At 39.4% G+C, this 20,944-nt stretch overlaps 1 protein-coding gene across 10 annotated transcripts in view; it reads left to right on the top strand.

Annotated features, from left to right (window-relative positions):
• The first annotated feature begins 352 nt into the window (after positions 1-352).
• The window catches only part of AHI1 (Abelson helper integration site 1), a 232,790-nt gene continuing 212,198 nt past the window's right edge, over positions 353-20,944 (top strand). For 9 of the 10 annotated variants that reach the window (XM_037734766.1, XM_037734769.1, XM_037734768.1 and 6 more), the window contains exon 1: positions 17,547-17,729. The gene's annotated coding sequence lies outside the window, so the exon portion shown is untranslated. Of the gene's footprint in view, positions 365-17,546; positions 17,730-20,944 lie in introns of those variants that run through there. The other variant, XM_037734767.1, reaches the window with a different exon arrangement.

Below are 20,944 nucleotides of genomic sequence, written 5' to 3'. Positions count from 1 at the left end.
GGAAAGAATAAGGTTGCCAATATTTTCTTAAAAAGGGAAGTATCAGATAATATATACAGTGGATCAAAAACAAAGGGGTAAGCATATTATTTAAATATGCAAAGAGAAATTAAATATAGTAACACTTGTTTAGTTCCTTAAATTTATTGACACATTTATCTTCACAATAATCCTCCAAGAAATTGACTATTATTATCCCCATTTTACAAACATGGGAAAAAAAGAGACTCAGAGAGCTTGAGTAACTTGCCTAGGATGATACACAGCTGGTAAACGGTGCAAGTAGAATTCTGGAGTCTGTACTCTTATCTATCTGCACTGCCTCTTTATAAGACTTTATTGGGAAGAGATGGATGGGGATGGTGTAAGGCAATACAAATGAATTAAATCATTGTCCATCTCTCTCCACAACAGATTAAGACAATATTTAAAACTGATGAATCAAGAAATAGTGATAAGAGATGGGTAATTACCAGAAGAAACAAAAACAGAAGGTATTTAAGACAATTTGGTCTCAGGAATAGGACTGTGGCAAGGAATAGGTGAATCAGGAATTTGGCATTTTCCCTTGTAAGTCCTCCTGTATTTATTTTTATGTATTATTATTATTACTGTTTTATTCTGAGATAGAGTCTTGCTCCACTACCCAGGCTAGAGTGCAGTGGCACAGTCTCACCTCACTGCAACCTCTGCCTCCTAGGTTCAAGGGATCCTTCCACCTCAGCCTCCCAAGTAGCTGGGATTACAGATGCACACCACCACACCCGGCTAACTTTTTGTATTTTAGTAGAGATGGGGTTTCACCATGCTGGCCAGGCTGGTCTCTAATTCCTGGCCTCAAGTGATCTACCCGCCACAGCCTCCCAAAGTGCTGGGATTATAGGCATCAGCCATTGTGCCCAGCCCCCTCCTATTTAATTAACATGTACTTTAATCATTTATTCTAAACAGTTTAAAAGAAATTAAAATTATAAATGACCTCAGTTAACAAGAGAAAAATGGGGCCATTCAGTTAAATTATATATTACAATTATGTCATTTTTTCTTTTTTACATTTTAAATACTAATTATATAATAAAAGGTTCATCTCAAATGTGGTAAGAAGGAAATTCCCTTCTCATCTGTGACAGAGATGTCTGACTTGAGTCCTTTAGAGAAGAAGGCTTAGTAACTACCCACAAAATGGTTTGGAAGGCCCCTATTTTCACACTTAGTAAAAGATATAAAGCTGGTTTCCAGTCTAGTAAAGAGATGCCATTTGAATAGTAAGATGAAAAGTTAAACATTAGCAGCCACAAAAGGTTTGAAACTCAAGACAGGAATGAGTGTCCAAAATGTACTTTTTGTCTAACCAGAAGACCTCTTATCATAGATGAAAGAAGAGCTATCTGGAAGGCGGCCTTTAATGACAGAAAAGGGCTCTGAATTCTTGTATATTTTGCTAGACAGTCTGGTGGTACCAGCACCATTCTATGGTATATTTATTAATCTAGAAACTATTTTCAAACCTGGTGACAAATGTGTCTCATCAACTGTTATAAGTTCAAACCAATAGATTAAACAGTAAATTAAATAGTTCAGGATAGCAGACTGGTGCATGGTAAAACAGCAATAAGACCTTACCCCTAAAATTAGGTCTTTCAGGCACAGGTAACAATACACATTGATATGCTGCCATCTAGTGCTCATTGCTTTAGACAACTGGATTAATCATATGCTAAAAAGGACTTTTAAATTATTACTATTGAAATAAGGTCTTCCCCTTAGTCTCTATAGCAGTTCCTGTTTTTCATGGGCCCTTCTGAGACCTAAACCAAAACATTTTCCTAATAAAATGATATTTATACATAGACAACAAATCTACAGACAACTTTATAAACTATGGAAAGTTCAGTGGATTCTACCTAACCCCTGCACACAGGTTCATCGAGTTTTCTTGGCATGTCACCCACAGAAAGGATATAAGGAAGGTTTAATTACTTCAGTATGTCATCTGCTAAATTTGAGTAACAATCACTATTACAAAGCAATTACTATTACTCATAAAATTCCTTTCAATATGTATTAACAGTTGAGAGAAAAGGAATTCCTCTTTTCCCGATATGTCACAAAGATACTCTGGAAAAAAAAAATCTGAATACCAGCTAGAAATGCTGACTAAATTGCATCACTGAATTCCTCAGGGTCCCAAAGAGAAGAGAGAACTAGGGGCGAAGGGCATTTTTACTAAAGGGGCATTTGCTGATGCCAGGAATATAGTCCTAGAATGCAATGGCCTCCCAAAACACAGGATACAAGGCCTTGCTCAGTGTGAGAACTAAGATGTTTGCATAAAAGGGGAACTGTTAAAAGATAACCAGGAAAGAGAAACAAAGAAGTTTGTTTGTAGGGACTAAACTTCAGGTATCGAAAAATAAATCTTCCCTCAAAATTATGAACATGGCCTCTCTTTCATGGAATTTGGGTTCAAACCTATACTAATCTGGTAGGTTAGATATACAAAAAAAGGAGAAAAGTCAGGATATTGTACTATCAGGTAGCTGGCAAGCTGGCCGAATAGGAACAGCTCTGGTTTGCAGCTCCCAGCAAGATCAATGCAGAAGGTGAGTGATTTATGCATTTCCAACTGAGGTACCTGGCTCATCTCACTGGAACTGGTTAGACAGTCGGTGTAGCCCATGAAGGGTGAGCTGAAGCAGGGTAGAACATCACCTCACCCAGGAAGTGCAAGGGGTCAGGGAACTCCCTCTCCTAGCCAAGGGAAGCCATGAGGGACTGTGCCATGAGGAACAGTACACTCCAGCCCAGATACTATGTTTTTCCCATGGTCTTCACAACCCACAGATCAGGAGATTTCCTCAGATGCCTACACCACCAGGGCCCTGGGTTTCAAACACAAAACTGGGCAGCTGTTTGGGCAGACACTGGGCTAGCTGCAGAAGTATTCTTTCATACCACAGTGGCACCTGGAACACCAGCGAGATAGAACCGTTCATTCCCCTGGAAAGGGGGCTGAAGGCAGGGAGCCAAGTGGTCCAGCTCAGAAGATCCTACACCCATGGGGCCCAGCAAACTAAGATCCACTGGCTTCCAATTCTCACTGCCAGCATAGCACTCTGAAGTCAACCTTGGGTGCTCAAGCTTGGTGGGGGAAGGGGTGTCTGCCATTACTGAGGCTTGAGTAGGCAGTTTTCCCCTCATCGTGTAAACAAAGCTATCAGGAAGTTCAAACTGGGCAGAGCGCACTGCGGCTCTGCAAAGCCCCTGTAGCCAGGCGGCCTCTTTAGATTCCTACTCTCTGTGCAAGGCCTCTCTGAAAGAAAGACAGCAGCCACAGTCAGGGGCTTATAGATAAAAGTCCCATCTCCCTGGGACCAAGCACCTGGGGGAAGAGGCAGGGGTGGGCATAGCTTCAGCAGACTTAAATGCTCCTGCTTGCTGGCTCTGAAGAAAGCAGTGGATCTCCCAACACAGCACTCAACCTCTGCTAAGGGACAGACTGCTTCCTCAAGTGGGTCCTTAACACCCATGCCTCCTGACTCGGAGACATCTTTCAGCAGGACACGTCATACAGGAAATCTCTGGCTGGCATCTGGTGCATGTCCCTTTGGAACAAAGCTTCCAGAGGAAGGAACAGACAGCAATTTTTGCTGTTCTGCAGCTTCTACTGGTGACACCCAAGCAAACAGGGTCTGAAGTGGACCTCCAGCAAACTACAGCAGACCTGCAGCAGAGAGGTCTGACTCTTAGAAGGAAAACTAACAAACAGAAAGGAATAGCATCAACATCAACAAAAAGGACGTCCACACAGAAACCCCATCCAGAGGTCACCAACATCAAAGACCCAAGGTAGATAAATCCATGAAGATGAGGAAAAACCATTGCAAAAGGACTGAAAATTCCCAAAACCAGACTGCCTCTTCTCCTCCAAAGGATCACAACTCCTTGCCAGCAAGGGAACAAAACTGGATGGAGAATGAGTTTGATGAATTGACAGAAGTAGGCTTCAGAAGGTGGGTAATAACAAACTTCTCCAAGCTAAAAGGAGCATATTCTAACCCAATGCAAGGAAGCTAAGAACCTTGAAAAAAGGTTACAGGAATTGCTAACTAAAATAACCAGTATAGAGAAGACCATGAATGGCCTGATGGAGTGGAAAAACACAGCATGAGAACTTCATGAATCATATACAAGTATCAATAGCCAAATTGATCAAGTGGAAGAAAGGATATCAGAGATTGAAGATCAACTCAATGAAATAAAGTGTGAAGACAAGACTAGAGTAAAAAGAATAAAAAGGAATGAACAAAGTCTCCAGGAAATATGGGACTATGTGAAAAGACCAAACCTACATTTGATTGGTGTACTTGAAAGTGACGGGAAGAATGGAACCAAGTTGGAAAACGTTCTTCATGATATTATCCAGAGAACTCATGGGTTCTCCTAGCAAGACAAGACAAAATTCAACCTAGCAAGCTCTGAAACAACCTAGAAAGACAAGCCAAGATTCAAATTCAGGAAATACAGAGAACACCACAAAGATACTCCTCAAGAAGAGCAACCCCAAGATACATAATTGTCAGATTCACCAAAGTTAAAATGAAGGAAAAATGTTAAGGCCAGCCAGAGAGAAAGGTTGGGTTACCCACAAAGGGAAACCCATCAGACTAACAGCGGATCTCTCTGAAGAAACCCTACAAGCCAGAAGAGAGTGGGGGCCAATATTCAACATTCTTGAAAAGAATTTTCAACCCAGAATTTCATATCCAGCCAAACTAAGCTTCACATGCAAAGGAGAAATAAAATCCTTTACAGACAAGCAAATGCTGAGAGATTTTGCCACCACCAGGCCTGCCTTACAAGAACTCCTTAAGAAAGCACTAAACACAGAAAGGAACAACCGGTACTAGCCACTGCAACAACATACCAAATTGTAAAGACCATCAACACAATGAAGAAACTGCATAAACTAATGAGCAAAATAACCAGCTAGCATCATGACCGGATCAAATTCATACATAAAAATATTAACCTTAAATGTAAACAGGCTAAATCCCCCCAATTAAAAGACACAGACTGGCAAAGTGTATAGAATCAAGACCCATCGGTGAGCTGTATCCAAGAGGCCCATCTCACATGCAAAGACAAACATAAGCTCAAAATAAAGGGATAAATGAATATTTACCAAGCAAATGGAAAGAAAAAAAAAAAGTAGGGGTTACAATCCTAGTCTGTGATAAAACAGACTTTAAACCAACAAAGATCAAAAAAGACAAAGAAGGGCATTGCATAATGGTAAAGGGATCAATGCAACAAGAAGAGCTAACTATCCTAAATATATATGCACCCAATATAGGAGCACCCAGATTCATAAAGGCAGTACTCAGAGATCTACAAAGAAACACAGACTCCCATACAAAAACAGTAGGAGACTTTGATACCCCACTGTCAATATTAGATCAATGAGACAGAAAATTAACAAGGATATTCAGGACTTGAACTCAGTTCTGGACCGAGCAGACCTAATAGACATCTATAGAACTCTCTACCCTAAATCAACAGAATATACATTCTTCTCAGCACCACATTGCACTTATTCTAAAACTGACCACATAATTGGAAATAATACACTGCTCAGCAACTGTAAAAGAACAGAAATCATAACAAACAGTCTCTCAGATCAACGTGCAATCAAATTAGAACCCAGGAGTAAGAAACTCACTCAAAACCACACAATTACATTGAGGCGGAAATAAATAAGTTCTTTGAAGTCAATGAGAACAAAGACACAATGTACCAGAATCTCTGAGACACAGCTAAAGCAGTGTTTAGAGGGAAAACTATAGCACTAAATGCCCAAAGGAGAAAGCAGGAAAGATCTAGAATCGACACCCTAACATCACAATTAAAAGAACTAGAGAAGCAAGAGCAAACAAATTCAAAAGCTACCAGAAGACAAGAAATAACTAAGATTAGAGAAGAACTGAAGGAGATAGAGACACAAAAGATCCCTCAAAAAATCAATAAATCCGGGAGCTGTTTTTTTGTAAAGATTAACAAAATAGATAGACTGCTAGCCAGGCTAATAAATAATAAAAGACAGAAGAATCAAATAGACACAATAAAAAATGATAAAGGGGATTTTACCAGTGATCCCAAAGAAATGCAAACTACTGTCAGAGAATATTATAAACACCTCTATGCAAATAAACTAGAAAAACTAGAAGAAATGGATAAATTCCTGGAAACATACACCCTCCCAAGACTAAACCAGGAAGAAGTCGAATCCCTGAATAAACCAATAACAAGTTCTGAAATTGGGGTAGTAATTAATAGCCTACCAACCAAAAAAGCCCAGGACCAGATGGATTCACAGCAGAATTCTACCAGAGGTACAAAGTGGAGCCCATACCATTCCTTCTGAAACTATTTCAAACAATAGAAAAAGAGGGACTTCTCCCTATATCATTTTATAAGGCCAGCATCATCCTGATACTAAAACGTGGCAGAGTCACAACAAAAAAAGAAAATTTCAGGCCAATATCCCTGATAGGCATCAATGCAAAAATCCTCAATAAAATGCTGACAAACCGAATCCAGCAGCACATCTAAAAGCTTATCCACCATGATGAAGTTGGCTTCATTCCTGGGATGCAAGGCTGGTTAAACATACGCAAATCAATAAACATAATCCATCACATAAACAGAACCAATGACTAAAACCACATGATTATCTAAATAGATGCAGAAATGGCCTTTGATAAAATTCAACACCCCTTCATGTTAAAAACTCTCAATATACTAAGTATTGATGGAACATATCTCAAAATAATAAGAGCTATTTATGAAAACCCGCAACCAATATCATACTCAATGGGTGGAAGCATTCCCTTTGAAAACCGGCATAAGACAAGGATGCCCTCTCTTACCACTCTTATTCAACATACTATTGAAAGTTCTGGCCAGGGCAGTCAGGCAAGAGAAAGAAATAAAGCGTATTCAAATAAGAAGAGGGGAAGTCAAATTGTCTCTGGTTGCAGATGACATGATTCTGTATTTAGAAAACCCCATCGTCTCAGCCCCAAATCTCCTTAAGCTAATAAGCAACTTCAGCAAAGTCTTGGGATACAAAATCAATGTGCAAAAATCACAAGCATTCCTATACACCAATAATAGACAAACAGAAAACCAAATAATGAGTAAACGCCCATTCACAATTGCTACGAAGAGAATAAAATACCTACGAATACAAATTACAAGAGATGTGAAGAACCTCTTCAAGGAGAACTACAAGCCACTGCTCAAGGAAATAAGAGAGGACACAAACAAATGGAAAAACATTACATGCTCATGAATAAGAAAAATCAATATCATGAAAATGGCCATAATGTCCAACGTAATTTATAGATTCAATATTATCCCCATCAAGCTACTATTGACTTTCTTCACAGAATTAGAAAAAACTACTTCAAATTTCCTATCGAACCAAAAAAGAGCCCATAATGCCAAGACAATCCTAAGCAAAAGGAACAAAGCTGGAGGTATCATGGTACCTGACTTCAAACTATACTACAAGGCTACAATAACCAAAACAGCATGGTACTGGTATCAAAACAGGTGTATAGACCAATGGAACAGAAGAGAGGCCTCAGAAATTATGTCACAAATCTACAACCATCTGATCTTTGACAAACCTGACAAAAACAAGCAATGGGGAAAGGATACCTTATTTAATAAACGGTATTGGGAAAACTGGCTAGCCATATGCAGAAAACTGAAACTGGACCCCTTCCTTACACATCAAACAAAAATTAATTCAAGATCAATTAAAGACTTAAACATAAGACCTAAAACCATAAAAACCCTAGAAGAAAACCTAGGCAATACCATTCAGAACATAGGCATGGGCAAAGACTTCATGACTAAAACACCAAAAGCAATGGCAACAAAAGCAAATATTGACAAATGAGCTCTAATTAAACTAAAGAGCTCCTGCACAGCAAAACAATCATCAGAGTGAACAGGCAACCTACAGAATAGGAGAAAATTTTTGCAATCTATCTGACAAAGGTCTAATATCCAGAATCTACAAAGAACTTAAACAAATTTACAAGAAAACAAACAACCACATCAAAAAGTGGGCAAAGGATATGAACAGACATTTCTTAAAAGAAGACATTTCAGTGGCCAACAAACATATGAAAAAAAAGATACTTATCAATGGTCATTAGGGAAATGCAAATTAAAACCACAATGAGATATCATCTCACACCAGTTAGAATGGTGATCATTAAAAAGTCAGGAAACAATGGATGCTGGAGAGGATGTGGAGAAATAGGAACACCCTTATATTGTTGTTAGGAGTGTAAATTAGTTCAACCATTGTGGAAGACAATGTGGCAATTCCTCAAGGATCTAGAACCAGAAATACCATTTGACCCAGCAATCCCATTACTGGGTATATACCCAAAGGATTATAAATCATTCTACTATAAAGACACACACGTATGTTCCTTGTGGCACTGTTCATACTAGCAAAGACTTGGAACCAACCCAAATGCCCATTAATGATAGACTGGATAAAGAAAATGTGGCACATATACAATATGGAATACTATGCAGCCATAAAAAAGAATGAGTTTGTATCCTTTGCAAGGACATGGATGAAATTGGAAACCACCATTCTCAGTAAACTAACACAAGAACAGAAAACCAAACACCACATGTTCTCACTCATAAGTAGGAGTTGAACAATGAGAACAAATGGACACAGGGAGAGGAACATCACACCCCTGGGCTTGTCTGAGACTGGGGGACTAGGGGAGGGATAGCATTAGGAGAAATACCTAATGTAGATGACAGGTTGATGAGTGTAGCAAACCACCATGGCACATGTATACCTATGTAACAAACCTGCACGTTCTGCACATGTATCCCAGAACTTAAAGTATAAAAAGAGAAATAAAAAAAATTATTGTACCAAGAGTTAAAAATTTGCCTTGATAATATACCTAATTAGAAAGATCAAGTGCCTTAATGAGTTGCAGTTTGGTTCGTCATCTGCAAAATAAATTAAACTGAAAAAGGAGAAAGGTCAAAGATTATGATTAAATTAAAATATTATCCAAATTAAATTTAAAGGAGTTTAATTGAGCAATGAATAATTTGCAAATCAGGCAGCCTTCTCAGCCAGAGTAGGCTTGGAGACTCTGGTGCAGCTACATAGAAGATTTATGGACAGAAAAAGGAAAGTGAGGTACAGAAAATGGAAGTGGAGTTCAGAACCTGCTGGATTGGTTATAGCTTTGTGTTTGCCTTATTTGAACATGGTTTGGATAGTTGGCTACATCTGATTGGCCCAAACTTGGTGTTTGGCACAAGTGTAGGCTACATCTGGTTACACTTCTACTTGTTAATAGTTTAAGATGTACAGAGAAACATTTAGGCTGAATTTAAAATACATAAGGAGGCAACTTTAGGCTAAACTTGATTTAATAGTTAATCCAAGGCATCTGGTGTTGGGCTTGAGTAACTGGAAAAATTGAGTTGCCATTACTTGAGATGAAGAAAGTGTGGTTTGTCTGAGGAGGCAGATGAGCAGTTCAGTGTTAGAAAAGTTATGTTTGAGAATATGTTGGACATCTAAGTGGAGACATGTAATATGCAGTTAGATTTATGAGTCTGAAGTTTGAGGAAGAAGGGGCAGAAGGGATATATTTGGGAGTAGTTTACATGACAGTGGGACTGTAAAACTGTAAGAAATCTGAGTGAGTACATGTAGATAGAGAAGTCCAGGAACATACCTCTCGGACATTCCAAATCAAGAGGTCAAGGAGATAAACCTAAACTAGCGAAGGAACTCTAGAAGGCAGAGAAGCAGGAAGATGTGTAATCACCAGTTAGAAAATGTAATGAGAAGTGAATGCATTCAAACCAGCACTGAAAACCTATAAAATGCTAAGGAATAAATAATAATATGAGAGACTTATAAGAAAATTATCTTATTTTTAAAAATCCACCATATCGCCTTTTGACATTTTTACTATGACTGCTGAAAAAAACTTTGGATTGGAAGTGATATAGTATAAAGCCATTAAAATGAATGGGATAGATATATGTTACTGACATAAAAAGCCTTTTAGAATAATAATACATGATTAAGGACAAAAACAAGGTGACAGGACAAAATCTATACTAGGAAGTTATCTTTATAATTTAGTATATTTAGTATATGCATAAATGGAAGTATGAAAGAATGTGTAAAAGACTGATCAATGATTAAAAACATGGCTGACTTTCAGTTACCACATTATAAATATCTGAATGATTGTTTGAAATTTTTCCACATGCACATACGAACATTGCTAACAAAGTTATAATTTTCAAGGAAGATTAAGTGGTGTTATATATAGCATCTCCCTCTTATCTGCAGGGGATATGTTCCAAGATCCCCAGTGAATGTCTGAAACTGCAGGTATACTTATATGCCTTTCTCAAAGTCATACAGAGTCAAATCTCAAAATTTCAAACATTTTATTTGGGAAACGGGAATTGCAATTCAAGGCATATACACAGAATGGGTGGTCTTTAGTATGTCTGAAAAACAAACAGAAGGTTGAGGTTTTTTTAAAAGGAAAAATGTTACCCATTGTTTTTGAAAGAAAGTTCATTGGCACTAGTCAAGTTGTGGGGAAGCTCTGATTGGTGAATGATGGCAGTGGGTAAAACTAGTCTTAGTGTCATAACAGGTTATTTCAGTAGCTATCAGATAAAACTGATTTCAGATTACAACAGGCAGTTTCAGTAGCTGGGCTTGTGGAAAATTTAATTCTTGGAGCAGATGCTATATGCCCTAAATGCTTTTTTCCCCTGCCCCTTCACTCTGATTTAGTTGGGTATGACAAGAATGACCCAATTTATATAATCAACTTTCACACCTCTCATCAAGTTTAACCTATAAATTAGGCACAGTAAGAGATTAACAGCAATAACTAATAACAATATAAAGCATTTATAACAATATAATAATAGTTATTATGTGAATGTAATCTCTCGTTTTCTCTCTAAAATTTTCGAACCAAGCTTGTTGACTGAAACTTGAGAAAGCAAAACCATAATTAAAGGGGCACTACCGTAACAGCTTGGAAATGAAATTACAACATAATGTTCATTCAAGTAAGCAGAAATAAACATTTTACACACAATGTGACCAAAATTAAAATACACACGGAAAACAGACTAAAAAGAAATTTGCCAAAAAAGTTCATTGAGATTCTCTTGGGTAGTGTTATTGAATATTTTTTCCTTTTTTTCATGATTCTGTGTATTTCAAATTGTCTGTAATATGTATATTCCAACTTTTATTTTTCCTGCTTATTATAAAAATTTCCAAACATACAAAGGAAAAACTATAACAACATACTAGGTACCTATTAGTCAGCTTCAGCAACCATCAAAATTTAGATACTCAATATCATTTCTCCTTACCTTTTAAAAAAATTTGGCACATTTTAAAGCAAATCCCAGACACCTTATCATTCTATTCTGTGCAATTAAGTCATACTCTACATAACCACAGCACCATTATTTTACCTAATGAAATTATTAAAATTTCTTAATATCATTTAAATATTTAGCCCATAAGAAAATCTGGTTGCCTAAAACATGTTTTTCTATAGTTGGTTTATGCAAATCAGAATCCAAACAAGGCCCATTCATTCCACCTGTTATGGCTCCAGAACCCTCCCTAGTAATGTTACGGGCTCAGTTATGCCTCAGTTCCACATGCATGTGTTGAAATTCTAACTTTAAATTACCTCAGAATGTGCCTATATTTGAAAACAGAGTCTCTAAAGAGGGAATTAAGTTAAAAGGAAGTCATTAGGGTGAGCCCTAATCCAATATGACTCTGTCCTTATAAGAAGAGATTAAGATATGGCAGGTACAGAGGGAAGTCCAGGTGAAGACACAGGGAGAAAACAACCATCTACAAGCCAACAAGAAAGGACTTAGAAGAATCAACCCTGCAGACATCTTTATCTCAGACTTCTAGCTGCCAGAATTGTGAGAAAATAAATTTCTGTTGTTCAAGCCACCCAGCCTGTGGTACTCTCTTATGGCTGCCCCAGCAAACTAATACAAGCAGTAAAGCCAATATCTGTTCTGATTGGTAAGTGCACGTCCTGTACAGGGCTTAAATATTTTGTGTATCAGTCACATTTATGTATTATATTATTCAAGAAATTCACTATACATATTAAATGTGTCAAATACTCTAAATCTATTTTATTCCTAAACGGTTCTATATATATATGTGTGTGTATATATATAATTTATATATACGTATATATAAATTTTTCATGGATACTCAGCCAATTTTTATAATTATTACCATACTACCACTCTTAATTTTTTGCCTCTCCTAGGACAGCAGAGTGCCCTTGATCTTGCACTCTTGAGTAATAAGAGCTAAGGCAATATATCTGCTTTATGCAGTTTGAATGGGTTCATTAATATGTTTAGTATATATTCAACTGGCTGCTGGACATCCCACTGCATACGTCCCATTGAAACTAAACATCTTTTCCTCCATGCTTGCCCTTTCTGACTTTCTGTTGTTAAATGATTAGCCCTTCTCCACCCAGTTACCTGAGCCAGAAACCTCAGCACCTTTAAAACATTTTTTTATAATTTTGTAATAATTATAAGCTTACAGAAAAATTGCAAGAATAGTATAAAGAACCTCTGCTTTTGCCCAAATTCCCTAACTGTTGACATTTGCTTTATCATTTTCTCTATGTATATTATTTACATTTGTGTTTATTTATAGTATTTATATATATATATATATATATATATTTTCCTGAACCACTTAAAAAAGTTTCAGATACAAAGCCTCATTATCTTTAATATTTCAACATGTATTTTCTAAAAACAAAAATATCTCCTATGTCACTATACTCATCAAAATCAGGAAAATAATAGTGTTAAAATACTACTGTCTAATCCAGAGATCCCATTCAAATTTTGTCAGTTGTCCTAATAATATCTTTATAGCAAAAGGATTCCATTCAGAATCATGTATTCCACATAATTGCCATGTATCTTAATTTCTTTCACTTTAAAAAAAAATTATTTAGGTCTTCCTTTGTTTTTCATGACCTTGATCCTTGAAAAGTACAGGTTTATGATTTTGTAGAATGTCCCTCAATTTGGGGTTGTCTGATTTTTCCTCATGTTTAGATTCAGATTACACATTTTTTGCAGGAATGTCACAGAAGTGTGTTCTAAATGCCTCTGACCATGAGGCACACAATGCTGATTTGTCTCATGACTGCTGCTGGTAACTTTGCTCACCAGTGCCAGATTTCTACACTGTCAAGTTTCTAATTTTTCCTCTGTGTAATTAATAAGTATTTGCTGGGGAGATACTTTGAGACTATATAAATATTATAAGTCTCTTAATACTGTCACCCTCTAGTTTTAGCATACACTGATGATTCTTGTCCAAATCAACTGTTAGTTACTATCATGACTGCCAAATAATGATGTTTCTACTTATAACACTGTCTACATTCATTAGTTGGCATTTTTATGTAAAGAAGAGCTTTTTCTTTATCCCAATTTTTCAAAAAAATCAATTATTCATTTTAATATGGGCTCAAGTATTCCTATTTTATTTAGCAGACTATAATCCATTAACATCATATTGGTGCTCAGACTGACCCAGATGTGGCCAATGGAGGCTCCTTCAAGCTGGCTTCTGTGCCCTTTCTATACGTTTCTTCATTCTGTATTAACTTCCTTAATTTCTGATGCAACAAGATTTTCCAGACTGCTGTTATAAAATTAACCATTTCTCCAAGGGACCCGAGTTACTGTCAGTGAATAATAGTGTTTGAAAACCAAGATCTAGGCACATGTGCTCATCGCTTCTAGCATACTATTACTCTGAAACTCTTTCAGCAGATAGAGCTAGGAGAAATATAAAGATAGATACGTATACACATATACAGACATACTTTCCTCTATATTTCTACATGTGTTTACGTATGTATTGAAAACTATGAGTTCACACTGACATATTCAATTCCAATCCAACATCATCACAAAGGTCATTGTGGAATTCCTCCTCTGCCAATTTGTAACTTCCTTCTCTGTCAATGAGAAACCTGGCTCCCATGAGACCTAACATATTTATTTCCTCACTCCCTTTTCATGCTTGCTACCTCTTTACTTGGCAAGGGGAAGGGGAAACAGCTGGTCATCGTTTTTTATTCTTTCTTATCCACTCTTCCATCCAATCAATCACTAAGTCCTGACATTTTTATCTCCTAAAAATTTCTCAAATTGGTCCATTTCTCTCCATTCTGACTTTTCTTAGCCTCGGCCATACCACCTTTGTCTGTTACATGGCTTACAGCAATGCATCTTAACTGGTATTCCCAGATCTAGATTAGCTTCTTTCCTGTCTCTGAGGGAATATGTTCTCTTTCTGCGTCCACAAGGGGGCATAGTTTCCAGGGCAAGAATTTCCAAGCACCGTATTTTCTCCCCCCGCCCATCCATCTTCATCCGGGAGATTTAACGGCTTATGTTTAAAGCAGGCGCAGAAAAAATCAAAAGTCAATCACTCCAGCAGAAGTTCTAAGGAACTCCTTTCATCGGCAGGGGTCTTAGAGAAGGTGGGGGTTCCTCCCAGGTTAAAAGTCCCCTTCTTCCATAGCCCTTCGGACTCCATGTTTGGGTCCCCTTCCATGAACACTCCCTTCATGGAAGCTGCCTTTCTCTCTCCTGGATTTCCCCCTTTGGAGTCCCCTTCTGCACTCTCTCATGGAAGCCTGTCTTCCCTTCCTAAATTCCATCTCTCTCTATTCCCTTCCACTCAGTGTGGAAGCTGCTTTCCTCTCCTGATTCCATCTTCCTGGATTCTCTCAGTGGGAGAGTTAGCTGTTTCTTTCTCTCTCCTCTGGTTTCTCTCTCTCTCTCTCTCTCTCTCTCTCTCTAAATAAATCACTTTCTACAAACACTTTTGGGTCTGGCATTTACTGCACACTGCATCATGGTTGCCTCTCTCATTCTTGAGAGGGCAGGAGACCAACAACCTGGAGAAACGTCCTCTCGGGAGCTGAGGGCACCCCTGAACCCCAATATAACATCTCCACTCTGCAGCCATAGTTATCCTTATGAAATTAAAATTTGAGATTTTCACTCCATAGTTAAAATTCTTCAATGGTATTTCATTGAATACAGTACTTTCTGGGTCGCTTCATAGCTTGTTTAATCCTCTTGTTTTATTTCCTCCAAAAGCTCCTAGCCTCATTCTCTATCTTTTAGTTAGCCAACTTGAACTTTTTTCTTTTTTTTCAGTTCTTGTGTTATACCAAACTTTCTTTTGATGAACACTATATGCCACCTGCTTCTACCTGAAACCCTTCCTAACCTGGACAACTCCACACATTATTTTGGTCTTTACTTAAATGTCACTTCTGCTACGAAATATTCCCTGATCTCTCCCACCCCATTGCACCTCTGCATGCTACTGTAAATTCTGTAAATCTCTGTAAAGCAAGAGATGATAAGTGTTACACATCAGCTAGTCTGGGGATTGTATTCTGAAAATAACTCTCCACTGAGAATGAGCAGCCAGAGTTATAACCTCTCTTTAGAAAAGTGGGTACTTAATTGCAGTTGTGAGGACAGATGAAAAGTGCATAAAACACTACAATGCATAGCTCTTAGAAGGAGCTCAATATATGTTAACTACTATTCATCCAACCAATGTTCATGAAATGACAACTATTTCATAGCTACTGTGGTAGATGCTGGGGATAGAAAAAATACAATGTAAACTGAAAATATAGAAGAGTGTCCAAAGTGTAATAGGGAATAGGAGTGTTTGAAGAAGTCAGTCAACCTGCTTAAGATTCAAAGGATGGGCAACATTTGGCTGTGACATACAGGAGTGTAAAAGAAGGAATTTTCAGGAAGAGAGGACAATATGTGCAAGGACCCGGTGTGAAAGGCTATGGATTGTTTTTCATGGTACACATAATTCACTGTTGCATAAAACTGCATGGTCCATCCTGGCCAACATGGTGAAACCCTGCCTCTACTAAAAATACAAAAACTAGCTGGGCATGGTGGCGACGCCTGTAGTCCCAGCTATTCTGGAGGCTGTGCCGGAGAATCGCTTGAACCCAGGAGGCAGAGGTTGCAGTGAGCCGAGATCGCGCCAGTACATTCCAGCCTGGGTGACAGAGTGAGGCTCCGTCTCAAAAATAAATAAATAAAACTGCAAGGTACACATAATTCAATATTGCATAAAATTGGAACAAGAAGCTAATGAGAGATGAAATTAGGGAGATGGAGCATTTTGTATCCTAGGCAAAGTAATGATTTTCTCTTACAGATTGTCTTTCAAGAATTTTCAACAAGAGAGTGGCATTATCCGATTTACATTTTTAGTCAGGTCATTCTGATAGTGTGGAGAATGGAATTTAAGAGTTAAAACTGGAGTTAGAGGACCGGTAAAGGGCCCATCTGAGGAAGTTAAAAGAAGAGAATGTATATGCTTTGGTAGAAGATGCATTTAGGATACTGTACAGTTCTTACTAAAAAAACCCTGGGAGGATTGTGGCAGCTTAAAGCAAAATAGAAATCTAGGAGAGTAGGTTTAGAGTGGAAAGTTGAACAGCTCAGTTTGGTAAGCACTGGATTAGTTTCCTCACAGGATTTAGGGACGAACATGACATAGTTTGTAAGGTGTGGCGATGCCAGTGAGAATGGAAAAGCTGGCCTTCATAAACTCTCCCTGCACAAATAAAGCAACAGGTTACAGCGCGCGGCTGTAAGTACAGGAACTGGCCTGGATTCACGAGTCCACGAGTAACCCAACCACTATTTTTCCAGCCCTGGTGACTCAGAGCTGAAGATGGTGCCAGTGGCAGAAATCAGAAAAGTGGGTGGGAGCATTAGGTGTAGAAAAGGATGGCGTTTTAACTTTTGTTTCCCATACATAGGGAGGCAACTCTAAAGGAATCATGGGTAATTTTTTGTTAAGATTTTGTCTGTAGTACAACTCTTCATTTTCCACGCTTTAAAACCATGGTTTCTTTTGTGGGCGCGATCGCGTGGGGAGTGACAAGTCTGTTTCTTTGCCTCGTTCACTCATTTTCTTATTCTGGGCGGGTTCCACAACAGCCTCCCCAGTTGCCTTTACCCAGCCAGTTTTTTTCCCTGAGCTTGCTACAATTCTGAGGAGGAAAGAGCATTTTCGGGGGCGAGAGCGGGTTAGACTCACGCTCTGTGGTGGCACCCGAACAATTTCGGGTCCCTTCCCGCTCCAAGTAGAGGAGACTCTTCCCGCTTGCGTGGTCTGGTGGCAGGAGCCTGGTAATGCCTCCGAAGCGCTGGCCGGCCAGAAGCCTGAGGGCCCAGGAGCAGGCGTCGCACAGCCCCTCCTCTCAGGCGGAGGCGTTGGCGGCGCGGGGGGCGGGTGCATCGGTCGCCAAGGCAACGGCGGCGTAGTCAAGCGCTGACGTCAGTAGGCGGTGCGCCGTCTGCACTGCGGCACAGAGCCGTGGCTTGCTCTGAGCCCGCGTCGCTGGTGGGTTGAGTGGCTGTGCGACTGCCCCACTCCGCGCCCGCCCCGCTAGGCGCGGGCAGTCAATTTGCACTGCCCCGGGTGTCGGCTCGGGCGGGACAGGCCGTTCTGCGTCCTCCTCTCCGTGAGTACCTCGTGGGTGCGCTGGTGGCTGGATCGCGGTCCCGGGTGTTCGGCCTGCTCGGCGCTCTAGAGCGCAGTGGTGTCAGGGCTGCTGGAGTCCGAGAGCGCGGGGGCTGATCGCGGACTGACCCGCGAGCGTAGGCCGGGTGTCTCGGGCGAATGCGATTTCTGAGAGTCCTCAACGTACTTTTCCTCTTCCTTCAGTGGTCTCCGGAGAGTTGAGCATGGTGCTGTGATGGGGAATTCACGTCTTTGCCTTTCCTACTCCCGATTCTTGTTTAAATGCTTTTAAATCGGATGCATAGTGTTTATTTCCTTTTAGAGTGTTAACCTGGGTTAAATCTTCAACGTGTCAAAAGCCTTCTTAAAAACGTCTGAGGTGATCAATGTGATCACTTGTTACAAAAAAAGGTGATCAATGTGTTAAATGTATAAGAAAAGAACCAAATTATATTAATAGGTTCGTTTAGAGATGCATAAAAATAGAACAAAAATGTAGACCATTTAAGAATCCTTATCAAACGGTTTTGCTGCGTTTAGCATTCCTGTGAAAACATCTAAATGTGAAAATAAAGCTTTTCTCTCTCTTTTGGGGGGTTGGGGAGGAAAGAGATGCCAACAGTTTTTTCACCTGTTGCATTAACAGTTGCTGTTATTGCTTGGGCTTTAGGAAGATTGCTTGTTGTGAGTTATGAGTACTCTGGGAAATTTTTAAAAGAATGCTAGAAAGAAATTAAAACCAAAAGTGTTTTTGAACCATACTTAGAATCTTGTTTATGAAGAATAATGTTTATGAAGTTAGAATCTTGTTTACTTATGAAGAATCTGGTTTATTCATTGAATTTTGTATACAGGATTTTTGTTTGCCTTTTTTTCTCTTGCAGTAACATTTGGTTAAGGAGCGAATTAGCAGGCCTCAGTTTTTTCTCCCATTCATCTTGAGTCATATATTGGCTGATAATCAGGTGGTCTGTAAAATAAAATGAGATGAAATGTAGTCCATTTAATTTTCCTACATAGTATCTCTTAGAAGCTTCTGTAAAAGGGTTTGTGAGGGAAAAGTTGTAAAATAATGGAATATGCAAGATTCAGAGGTGTCTTTTAAAGTCTGTCCTGAATTTTTGCAGATGTTACTAACCAAATATTAGTAATTCTATCATGTGTTTGCTGTAGTGCACATTAGGATTTAGAGATGGCTGAACGCAGTGGCTCACACCTTTAATCCTAACATGTTGGGAGACCAAAGTGGGTGGATCGCTTGAGGTCAGGAGTTCGAGATCAGCCTGCCCAACATTGGTGAAACCCCATCTCTACTAAAAATACAAAAATTAGCTGGGCATGGTAGGATGCACCTGTAGTCCCAACTACTTGAGAGGTTGAGGCAGGAGAATAGCTTGAACCCAGGAGACGGAAGCAGCAGTGAGCTGAGATTGTACCACTGCACTCCAACCTGGGCAACAGAGTAAGATCCTGTCTCCAAAAAAAAAAAAAAAAGTTAGAGATGAGTTCTGTAATGTATTTTCTGTGTTATCGTTAAATCATGTTAGTGTTTTATTAGTTGTGCATTAAGCTATTAATAGTACATAAGTGTATGATTTAGTTAATCATGTATTTAATTTGTATTTATTTATTTTAAATACAACAATAATGGACATTTTATTGCAATGTACTGATTATTTTGCTTTTTGGTATTTTCTCTTTTCTTTACAGTAGTAAAGTAAGTACCATTTTAAATTCCCAGACAAAGAAAAAACAAGGATTAGAAATTAAGTAGCTTGCCCAAGGCCACACATCAGTAAGTGGTGACAGTAGAGTTCAAGCCCGAGTCTTTTTTACTCTAGGACCATTGCTACTGCTTTGTGTCTTCCCTCCCCTCGTCTCCTGTCCCCTCTCCTTCTCACTTGCCCCCTCCCCTCCTGTCCCCTCCCCTTTGCTCTCCTCCTGTCATCCCCTTTTTCTCCACTTCTCTTTCGTAGTGGCAGATACATAACTATAGAGAGCATTGGCCTGGCCCTCCAAAGCTAGCAGTTTTATGGGAGTCACAGATATTTTACCAGGGTGGAAATTCAGGGTTGAGGTAGAGAGAGTTACAAAGATTAAGGCATCCTGGTAGCACAGAAGAGAAGTACTTAACTGCCCTTCAAGGTGAGAGTGCTCTCTAGAGAAGATATCATTTGCCTTCAAAGGATGGTGAGGAGTTTGTTAGAGTGACAAAGGAGGAAGGACATTTTTCAGGAGAGGGGATATATGTGTAATGATACAAAGGCAAGAGAGGACTTCGCACATGTGAGGGCCTGCAGGTAGTTTCACATGGCTGGAACACAGTGTATGTGTGAAGGGGACATTTCATAAATAGCCTCCTCAATGGTAAGGACTTTATATTTTTTTTCAGTGTGCGATTGTGAGCTAGTGAAGAATTTTAAGCAAAGAAAATTTTGGGCCGGGCTCCAGGGCTCATGCCTGTTATCCCAGCACTTTGGGAGGCCAAGGCAGGTAGATCACAAGGTCATGAGATCGAGACCATCCTGACTAACATGGTGAAACCCGTCTCTACTAAAAATACAAAAAATTAGCCGGGCGTGGTGGCACACGCCTGTAGTCCCAGCTAGTCTGGAGGCCGAGGCAGGAGAATCCCTTGAACCTGTGAGGCGGAGATTGCAGTGAGCCGAGATCGTGCCACTGCACTCCAGCTTGGGCAGCAGAGCAAGACTCCATCAAAAAAAGAAAAAAAGAAACGACACTGTCACATTTGAATTTTGGAAAATTACACTAGTTGCTATATAGATGATGACTTATTTTTTTTTTAAAGGGAAAGGTGATAGAGGCATGGAGACAATCTTAAAACAAACAGCATAATCCTTCTACATTTTGTCCCTCAGAGTTACTGTCTCATGTCACTGCCTTTAGGGGTAATGGGAAGACAGTTGGAAGAATTCTGTAAAGAATTGTCAGCCAGGCGTGGTGGCTCACACCTGTAATCCCAGCACCCACCTTGTGGGTGGATCACAAGGTCAAGAGATCAAGACCATCCAGGCCAACATGGTAAAACCCCGTCTCTACTAAAAAATACAAAAAATTAGCTGGGCATGGTGGCTCGCACCTGTAGTTCCAGCTACTCAAGAGGCTGAGGCAGGAGAATTGCTTGAACCCGGCAGGCAGAGGTTGCAGTGAGCCAAGATCGCGCCACTGCATGCCAGCCTGGCGCCTGGTGACAGA

The sequence above is a fragment of the Cebus imitator genome, unplaced genomic scaffold, assembly GCF_001604975.1.
Source record: "Cebus imitator isolate Cc_AM_T3 unplaced genomic scaffold, Cebus_imitator-1.0 Scaffold659, whole genome shotgun sequence".
NCBI lineage: Eukaryota > Metazoa > Chordata > Mammalia > Primates > Cebidae > Cebus > Cebus imitator.
Note: the sequence above shows the minus strand (reverse complement) of the source record. Positions and strands in the feature narration are given on the sequence as shown.